This window comes from Pagrus pagrus, assembly GCF_965226575.1.
Source record: "Pagrus pagrus genome assembly, chromosome: 12".
In the NCBI taxonomy this organism is placed as follows: Eukaryota; Metazoa; Chordata; class Actinopteri; order Spariformes; family Sparidae; genus Pagrus; species Pagrus pagrus.
Genome location: NC_140196.1, coordinates 13,709,177 through 13,719,219, shown reverse-complemented (window position 1 = coordinate 13,719,219; position 10,043 = coordinate 13,709,177). Strand labels below are relative to the sequence as shown.

General features: G+C 42.1%; 1 pseudogene across 1 annotated transcript; it reads right to left on the bottom strand.

Annotated features, from left to right (window-relative positions):
- Positions 1 to 54: 54 nt before the first annotated feature.
- On the bottom strand, positions 55 to 9,738 carry LOC311266051 (E3 ubiquitin/ISG15 ligase TRIM25-like; annotated as a pseudogene). Its single transcript, XR_014624905.1, has 14 exons — positions 9,044 to 9,738; positions 8,249 to 8,344; positions 7,867 to 8,100; positions 7,625 to 7,784; positions 7,432 to 7,533; positions 6,700 to 6,798; positions 5,985 to 6,048; positions 5,363 to 5,373; positions 4,683 to 5,257; positions 3,130 to 3,549; positions 1,477 to 1,636; positions 1,338 to 1,388; positions 697 to 756; positions 55 to 608 (listed from the first exon to the last, which is right to left on the bottom strand). The product of XR_014624905.1 is annotated as an E3 ubiquitin/ISG15 ligase TRIM25-like (transcript).
- Between the last annotated feature and the right edge of the window lie 305 nt (positions 9,739 to 10,043).

The window sequence follows — 10,043 nt, the reverse complement described above, 5'->3', positions numbered from 1 at the left end:
TCAAACATAAATATTTTTAACCTCACACTTACAAGGTTACTCAACTGTTATGCTTGTTGGGAGTGCGGTCAGCTTTAACAATTAAAGAGAGCACAGCTTTAACGAAGAGCCCAACCCTACCCAAAATCCTGCATATACAGGCTGGGTGAATGTAGTCTTGACTTTATGGAGTAAATCCATTGTGTCGGAAACATTAAAGAAAGACAGAGTCCCTCCCCTGAAGTCCAGATACACTCCAATCCTGCTGCAGCAGGAAGCAGAGACGGTCACACTCTGCTTATTGTGCTGAAATGAACAGAGTGAGTAAGAGCAGTCCAGGCTCCAGGACTTGGAATTGTGTCCGAGCTTGCTGTCGCTCCCTCCTCCACTCCTGCTCATGTTTTTGTAGCAGATGCCGATGGAAACCCCTCCTTTACCAGCCCACTCCACCTCCCAGTAGCAGCGGCCGGCCATCCCAGCTCTGCACAGCACCTGGGCCCAGCTGGTGAAGCGAGACGGGTGGTCGGGGTAGGGCTGTGGCTCCAGACGCGTGGTCACGCCTCTTCTACCATCAGAGAAGCTCAGATAAGGGTTGGCTGTGTTTGGGTCCAGGGTTATATCATTGTGATCTGGACACAGTGTAGATGCACATTGTCAGACACCAACACACGCCATTGGTTCATAAAGATGGAAGCTTTTTGAAAAAATCGCACTCACATTGTAGAAAATCAGCTCTCGTCTTCGGTTCCGAGTTGTATGGTATGTCAGCATCTTTTGCTGTAAGATACATGAAGGGGATGACGGACATTGAATACTGAAAAATAGTTTCAAAACAGACACACAACTCAAGTCTTTTGGTCCAAGTCACTTCCAAAAACCTCCCAAGTTAGTGCAGTTTTACCTGTAGTGTCCAGCCTTTATAAAGACATAAGACAAGGTATTGTAAAAATTAATTTGTATTATAATTATTTATTCAGTGAAATAAATGTAATCGAACAAATAACTTTATAAAAATGTATTCCCTCCAACACTTTCAAACTGTAAAATACCGACAGCACGAGTAAAAGAAAAAAACTAAACATAAATGAACAGTCAAGTCCTCACAAGTCTTAAACTTCTAAGTCTTGAGTCGCTTATTTTCTGTCATGTCAAGTTCTGTGTCATCAAAACAGTGACTGCAAAGTGGGACTATTTGACAGCCCTGGTTCCAGAAGTAAAATTACCATAATTTTTCCAATAGACAAAGTTAATGTGATTTACATTTAAGTTGGAGCACTTGTTGATGGTCCTGGAGAAAAAAAGCAGGCCTCTTCACATTTACAAAATGTCAAAGTGAGCTATAAATAAAACTCACGCACCTTTCGTCTTTTCAGAGGCACTTCGATTGCTGGTTTCCTTCAGGGAAATTACTAGAAATGCAGACAAGTGAATATTATTTACTGTATATAATTTCTAACAACAGAACGGTCATCTTTATCAGAGGTAATAGATACATACCCTTATCAGAGATCCTGTTGAATTCTCGTTCAAGTGTTTCATCCAGACTGACTGTGAGATCAGCCAGGGCTCCTCTCATGCCTTTATACATCATATATGGAAGAGCATCGGTGTTGGGCAACTCCACAGTCTTTGTAGGGAAGTGAAGAGACTTGCACCTCTGCAGTGACGTCCAACACAACCAAATTAGACGACAGCATTTGAATGTCAGTGCAACAACATCAACAAATCGGGATGGAATCATGACATTACGTGTTATTGGCTGGTCTGTCAGGAAGCAAACATGGAAAAGTTAAATAAAACATCAACTGGACTAGAATAATGTAAATCTTTAAAGCGGATAACTTTTGGGATATGGTGATATATGATGATATGGTTGTTATCATTATGGTGGGAAACTTTGTGACCCCAAAAGATCTTTGGCAATTACAGTTTCTCTTGACTACGAATAGAAAGTGTTTGTCAAAATGATTAAGCAACACGTTATGTGTGAATACCACACAGAGTTTGAATCTTGATTTAAAATTTCTGGTGATATAAAATATACGAAGATGCCTCAGTTGGAATCAACTTTTACAAAAACAAGTGAATTAAGCAGAAACTTTCCATTACAGTAGTTTCACAAAGAGATCTTAAATTCAGCCAGCGTCCTCAGACAGGTCATTCCAAAGGTCTCGGCCCCTGACTGCAAAGGCTCCTTCCTCTCTACGTCCAAGCCTGGACCTTCGCTGATTCTGGACTTGAGGTCAGGACCTGTATTCATTAAGCTGATAAAATGTACATTTTTGACTTAAATGAAAGAGAAAAGTTAAAACTTTACTTTCTCTCCCCATTTAAAGGGGCTCTGTTGAGTAATGAGTCAAAAAAAAGTCTTTTTTTCATTGTGTGAATCCTAGAGGTCTAATAATCACAGTGAATGTTATTTCTTTCCTCATACAACACTTGATAAGGTGATATTATTTTCATGATTAGTTGCACTCTGTCTCTGCTGGTGGATTAGCTGCAGTGGAACAGTGACACCACCTTATTTAAATTTCCATTTCAGCCAATCTTGTATTAATTCATCCATATTTGTATATTATAAATACTTTACATTGTTATAAAATTGACATGTTCATTGCTTCTGGAAATTTGACAAAAATAAATTCAACTAAAATCACATTTTTTGCAGAATAATGGCATCACAGTGTAATGGAAGGTTTTTTTTAAAGAAAGAACAGTGGGACAGTTCCATAGCAAATCATAGTCTCTGATTAGATACGTCGTCTCTGAGCATACGTGTGTTTAATCAGGTAGAACTGCAATTAGTGATTATCCTCACTATCGATTAATCTGCTGATTATCGTCACAAATAAATCGATTAATCATTTTGCATTTTTTTCCATGTGTGAGGCTGAACACCCTGAAGGGTAATCAGAAGATCTAGAAACACACCGGGAGTCGGTACTAAAAAGGTTAAAAACAGGTGTGTTCTGGTTAAAAGCCTGACAGCTGGGCTCTGTGTGCAGCCTGCAGCCAAGTGAGGAGGCAGCTGCAACAATGAAGTCTTGAGGAGGTAAAAGCATGAAAGATCATCTCTATTTCCAAGGTATAAAGACACGGTTGGAGTACCCTGTTCTCACATTAACGACTGAGCTCCCTTCTGTTCCATACCTGAAGGAAGTGGACGTGGTCCTCAGTGCGAGAGAGCTTCTCCAGCTCAGCGTCGGCCCTCCTGAGCTCCACCATCTCCCTCTGATTCTTCTCCAGCAGCTCCTCAGCCTGACTGACAGCTGCTCTCTCCTGGACTCTGAGCAGCTCCTTCAGCGCGCTGCTCTGTTTCTCTATGGAGCGGATCAGCTTGGAGAAAATCCTCTCGCCCTCCTCCACTGCTGCCTCTGTGGAGTGCTGTGGAGGATGAAAGTTTTCTCTTTTTAGTCTCCAGGAATCATGCACAGCACGCCTTTAAGTGTCAACAACATATTTAGAGCGGCTCTCGATGCTCACCTTGATGTATCTAACAACATATCTCAGTTCCTTCTCCGTGTCCTTCAATTTCTGCACAGACTTCAAAGAGGCTTCTTGGAGTTTTTTCTGAGAGAATACAAAAGATGGATATCACACAGTGCTGTCCCTCCGGCTGCTCACTCCAGGATTTCTGCCACGCTTCACTTTCATGAAGGAAAGTTTTGATTTTACAATCAAAGGACTGCATTGCACCGGAGGGCCTTTGGTCTATCACTCTAAACTTTTGACACAGTAACATCAGAGCACAAGACATGTCTGCAGGACCAGGCCACATTTTAAACTCCTTTTATTCAATATTTGAAAATGCCGAAGAGAAAAATCCTTCATCTTACACACCGGACAAAGATACTTGTGTGTTTTTGTCATCACAGTCAGCACTCTGTGTTATGTATTTAAAAACCCTGAGTCAAAGTCACAGCATCGTTCATTAGACCCTCCCTGCCTGGTAAACGTCCGCACCTTTCAACCACAAAATCATTTATGGCTCACTTAGGAATGTGTCAACTCCAATAACACATTCATGTCAGATCAGAGTTATGTTGAAGGGTTCACTTTCTCTGGAGGACTGAAGCTGCCAAAATTAGAAATAAATATATACATATGAATGAGTAAATAACAAGTTAATGCCTTTAAATGTACCAAAAATGATATTGAAAATAAATGTAGTAATGTATTTTATTATATAAAATGTGACATAGATATTTATTTGATTTGCCTCTGCATTTATTAACCTTTGTAATATTTTCTGTTACTTGCCTATTTAGTTTTCCATTTTATTTATTCATTTTTAAACGTATTTACGCATTTATTTCTGTATTTTTTTTCCATTTGAAGTTTCCCCTATTTATTTATACAAACTTCTGTGTCATTATGTCAATAAAGTGTGTCAAGAACAACTTGTATAAAGAGATGTAAAAGGAAACACAAATAAAAATACAAAAATAAATACATTTAAAAATGATTACATCAATAAATTAAATACAAATTAAATGGGAAAGTAGTAGTTAGTTATACTGTATGAATTTTGGTGTCAAACTTACATGATGTGCCTTATTATTTTGAAGCACAAAAATAAAAACCAAGATATGTGTTTAAGGCTATTTAACTGCAACTCAAGCCTTTCGGAAACATGTGACCTCTCCTGCATTTAAATGAATAATTGTACATTTTAAGAATTTAAGAATAAGAATCAAACCCACCTGCTGAGCTGCTCTCTCCTCCACCACTGAGACTGCATTGTGGCTCTTGTGTCTCTCTTTGACACACTGTGAACAGACATACTGCTGGTCAGTGCGACAGTACAGCCTCAGTAGTTTCTCGTGCTGTGGGCACAGCTCGTCTCTCGGCTGATCTGAAGCCGGGATCAATTTATGTCTCTTCCCGTGGAAGCTTTCCTCGTGGACTCTCAGGTGAGACACACAGTAAGACTCAGAGCACACCAGGCAGGATTTTACAGCTTTGCTTTTCCCCCCCTTGCAAACACTGCATCTGACATCCTGCGGTTGAGACTGCTGAAACTTTTCCACCACTTCACCCAGGACTGTGTTTCTGCTCAGCAGAGGTCTCGGGTTGAACACCAGCCTGCACTGAGGGCAGCTGTACTGGCCTTTCTGCTTGGCCTGGTTCCAGTAGTCCTCAATGCAGTCCAGACAGTAGCTGTGTCCACAGGGGATCGTCACCGGGTCTCTCAAAACCTCCAGGCACACTGAACAACAGAACTGGTCTTGCTCGATAGAGATAGTTGCTGCTGCCATTTTGACGCTCTGAGCACAAACTGGAAGGTACAAAGATGGGCGTGGCTCTCAGGTGTGCTCATGAATCTAAGCTAAGCTTATCCGGTTTCACCTGCTGCACCCTGAAGCCTCCAATCACAGCAAACCAGGGAAAAGGCTGTCCCAGATAGAGCAAAGAGCAACCGTCAACTTCTCTTCTACACACACGAGTTAATATAAGATGCACTGACCTGTGACATTTCACACGAAAGCACTGCAGTCAACCTGTTATTCCACTTCTACATCGGACACTTCATGCCCATATTTGTTCAGAGCACAATGAAATATAAACCAGCACTCATGCAAACAAACACCACGCTTCAGTTTGTACAATAGTGTTTGCTTTTTATTTTCAGCATGTCACAAATCACAATATATTATTACACATACATGTAAAGCAAAATTAATATTTTGTTGTTCTGGTTTTAAAAAAAAGAAAATAATTATAAAAGCATAGCTGTGTTAAAAAAAAAAGTCACTAAAACGCACTAAATTTCTGCTGCTTAATACTTCAAGTAAATACATTGTTGAGGTGATGTTACGTGGCCCTTACAAATACTGTCCTCATCTTTATCACCTGCTCTATGATGCGAGGTGCAACTATAGCTGATAACGTAGCAGTTAAAGTAACGCCAAGAGATAAACCGACGAGAGCACTGGGGTAAAAACCACTTTCAGCCCGTGCAGGTGCGTGTGAAGTGTTGATTTCGATGTCCACGGCAGGTCTACTTCCTCCGGGGGTGAGCGCGTCGCTGAAGGTGCCTCTGTCTGGATCCTGAGGAGAGTTTGGAGCCTGAGGAGACAGAGGAGGGATTATTAGTCTGCAGCACCCTGAGGTGACGAAAGAGAGAGAGACAGCTCACAAACATATTCTGAGATCTGATCGGTCGTGACAGATGATAAACAGAACGATTTTGACAGTAAGATGGAAGTCTTTATATCACTACAAAAAATACCACATGTACTAAATATAGACTTAAAGGGACAGTTCACCCTAAAATCATGAATACATATTTTCCCTCTTACCTGCAGTGCTTTTTATCAATTTAGTTTGCTCTGGTGTGAGCTCGTATTTATGATTTTGGGGTAAATTGTTGCTTAAAAAAATGAAGTTGCTAATGATGAAAAAAGGGTTTACTTTGATTTCTCTCTCAAAGATTCACCTGACTGTGTCTCCAAAGTCCTTAGAAAGAATATTTATTGATTAAAGTGATCAAGGATTTAAAATAAACGATCAAAAGAATGACAAGTACACAAAAAAAAGGAGAGGAGCAGGTATTTTGACAAGTTGAGACGGATGCAGATTTCAATACATCTTCCATCACTACAGAAAAAACTCTTCTGTCCCTGAACTGATGAATGATTTGTGAGTTGCTCATATAAAATGAGCTGTGCACACTTATGTGCTGAAACACATTACATTTTCGATCACAGCTCTATTTACCAAATGGTGAGAAGGCAAAGGTGGGCAGAGCAGGTCCTGGAGTGAGGAAAGGGTTGAGAGGGCTCACAGGACTTTGGTCTAGACCGGGTGGAAGCATCACTGTAAGGACAGAGAGAACAAACAGTGTTATCATCAGAATCTGCCGCACTCATCCTTCCACTTGTGCAGATTCAGCAAGCGCTACTATAAACAAACATGTTGACGAAGGTGTTTGTGCTGCATCATAATGCGGCTAGGGTGAGAAACACAAACAAAACAGGGTTTCTGCAGGTTCAGCAAGTCACAATTAAGACTTTTAATATCACATAGAATGTTTTTAAATTATGAAAACACTGATGTAAACTGGTGGCCGGACAAAACTATACATCTGTAGACGTGACCTGGGACTATGGGAAGCTGTGATGGACTTTTTTCACTACTTTAGGATACTTCATAGTCTAAACCAGGCCAATTTAACTACTGTATGTGCAGAAGGGGAAGAAACTGAAATAAAGCACTAACTGACAAAGAAATGGAAAGGTTAATTAATCATGAAAAGAAGAAAAACTCAAGAAATTCAAAAATTAAAGATGTGTTTATATTCATACAAGCTATTTAAAGATGATAAACATAGCTGATAAATGCATCCCCGACTCCCAGAATTTTTAAAACCTGCATTCAAAGTCGTAATTTTGTGCCCTACTCTTCCAAATCGTACTATTAAGACGAGCACAGACATGTTTTCAGACTCACCTGTTGTCGCTTCCATCTGTTCAGCCGCTCCACCCTCACGGGGCTGTGTTGTGTCGAGCTGCACAGCGGGATGTTTTGGGCCGACAATGATGACATCTCTCACTACGAAAGAGACACATTGCGTTAACAAGAGCTGACAGAATAGTATGCGTCGGATAAAAAACACTACTTCAGTCCAACTCTTTGGGTGTACCTCTCTCGTAGATGCAGACAAATCCTTCTTGGCAGACCTCCTGCAACAGTCCTTTAAAATCTGACACAGCTGTCATCACCAGGCCAAAGGTCAGGTGGGGGTCCACAGTGACTGGAGGCAGAGCGGACAGCGCAGGTGGAGCTTGCAGAGACTGACAGCTCTGAAATGACAAACCAAGACAGACAGTTTAGGTAAAGTGTCTAACGTCCTGGGAATGTGAAACCTCTCCGCAGTGTCGTTACCTGAAGGAAGCTGATGTGGTCCTCGGTGTGGGACAGTTTGTCCAGTTCAGCCTCGTTCATCTTCAGCTCAGCGATCTCCTTCTGGATCTTGTCCAGCAGCTGCTCGGCCTGACTGGCCGCCGTCTTCTCCTGGGCTTTGATCAGCTCTCTCACCTCAAAGCGCTTCAGCTCGATCGAGCGGATCAGGTCGGTGAAGACGGCGTCGCTCTCCTCGGCTACTGCCCGAGCAGAACGCTGGAGGGAGACGCAAATCAACAAATCAACACATGTCAGACGGATCGTTGAGTTTTGGCAGTTTTGGGGGATATAAAATACTGAATAATTAATTGTTTACAGGACTCAAAGAGGTTTTTAGCATGCATGTGTGTGTGCTGGCACTTACAGTGAGAGAGAAAATGGCTTGTCTCAGCTCCTGGGCCTCCTTTTCTCTCTGATGAATTCTCAGCTGAGAGCTCTGCTTCATGTCACCAAGCTGCCTCTGAGAGAAAAGTTGGAAATTAAAGTCACTTTTACTTCGAGGTGTCTCTTTGTGGTTATATTAAACTGAATTGGATTTTCATCTGTATGAGATTTTACACAATGTTCATCACTTAAACTTCCAGTTAAGGAGTTAAAAGGTAAACAGAGAGAAGTATGGGTTCATTCTCAGTTGGCGCAATGCTTAAAGTTGTGAAACAGGTAGTTAACAGGTACAGCAAGTCTGTTTAATTGTGAAAAACGAAAAAAAAAAACACATCAAATTTGTTATTTTTCTCAATCAGAGCAGGTCAAGATGAAAGATCCCTGCACATACATGTATCAAACCTGGACTAGATTCATTTAGGATGTTGCAGACAGTCTGGTTACGTTTGTAAATACTTCATTTTACTTGAGAAACTGGAGAAAATAATGATTTTGCTGCTTTTCCGACATCCAGAACACATCTGACCAGGTCTAACTAACCAATCAAAGTACTCAATGATCAATCAATAATCAGTTTACCTCTAGTAACTAGTAACTACACTGTGAGATCATTGTAGTGGAGTAAAAACTAAAATAGTCCCAGAGAAAGTGGCATTAAAAGACATAAGACTCTAACGTGGACTTCAGGAACAGTACTTGAGTACTTAGTTACACTCCACCACTGAGGAACAGTCAGTGATCAGCAGCCTTGTCTTTAATCAGATGATTTGATTACCTGCTTCTGTTGCATCTCCTCCTCAGCCAGCACCGTGTCGTGCCCCTTGTGTTCATCAGTCAGACACAGGTAGCAGATACACTGCCTGTCTGTGCGGCAGTACACCTCCAGCAGCTTGTCGTGTCGGCCACAGATCGTCTCCTTGAACTTTTTGGAGGCCGACACCAGCCTGTGTTTCTTGAAGGCAGCGGACTCGTAGTGAGGCTGGACGTGCAGCTCGCAGTAGGAGGCCAGACACACCAGACAGGACTTCACAGCCTTGTTCTTCCTCCCGGTGCAGACGTCGCACTCCACGTCCTCGGCCTCGGCGAAACTTTGCTTTGAAGGCGTCGTGGCCTCTTGGAGTCCAGTCTTTTTGAATTTCTCCACCACGTCGGCCAGCATGGTGTTTCTGGCGAGCAGAGGCCTCGGGTTGAAGTTCTGCCGACATTGTGGGCAGACGTAGACCCCCAGGTAGTCGTCCTGGTCCCAGTAGTTCTTGATGCAGTCCGAGCAGTAGCTGTGACCGCACGGGATGGTCACAGGGTCCCTCAGCACGTCCAGACAGATCGAGCAGTTGAACTGGTCCTTGTCCAGAACCACTCCGGCGTGCGCCATCGTCCACAAACACCGAGGAGAGCGTAGAAAATGAGCGAGAACACGGGAATCTGTCAGGCAGACAGCTGCTGCTTTGTTTACAGGAAGTGAATGGGAGGGGGCGTGGCGAGGGAGACGTCACCGGAAACGGTGGCAGGGAGTTTAAGCTTTAAAAAACAGGTACTTTCAAAATAAGGTTAAAGGTGCACTGTGTAGTTTTGGGGAATCATTTTTAGTCAGAAAAGAAAGATCTTCATTGACAGATTTTTATGCCGAAACAAACTAAATAAACAAAACTTAAACTGAGTAAACAAACTGACCTTAAAGGACAACACAAAATTTGACTTTGTTTATATGTGGCAGACCCTGCCACCTTTCCAGCTTTAAACAGTGTTCTGGGGACCTTATTTTTCTCTGAGAACAG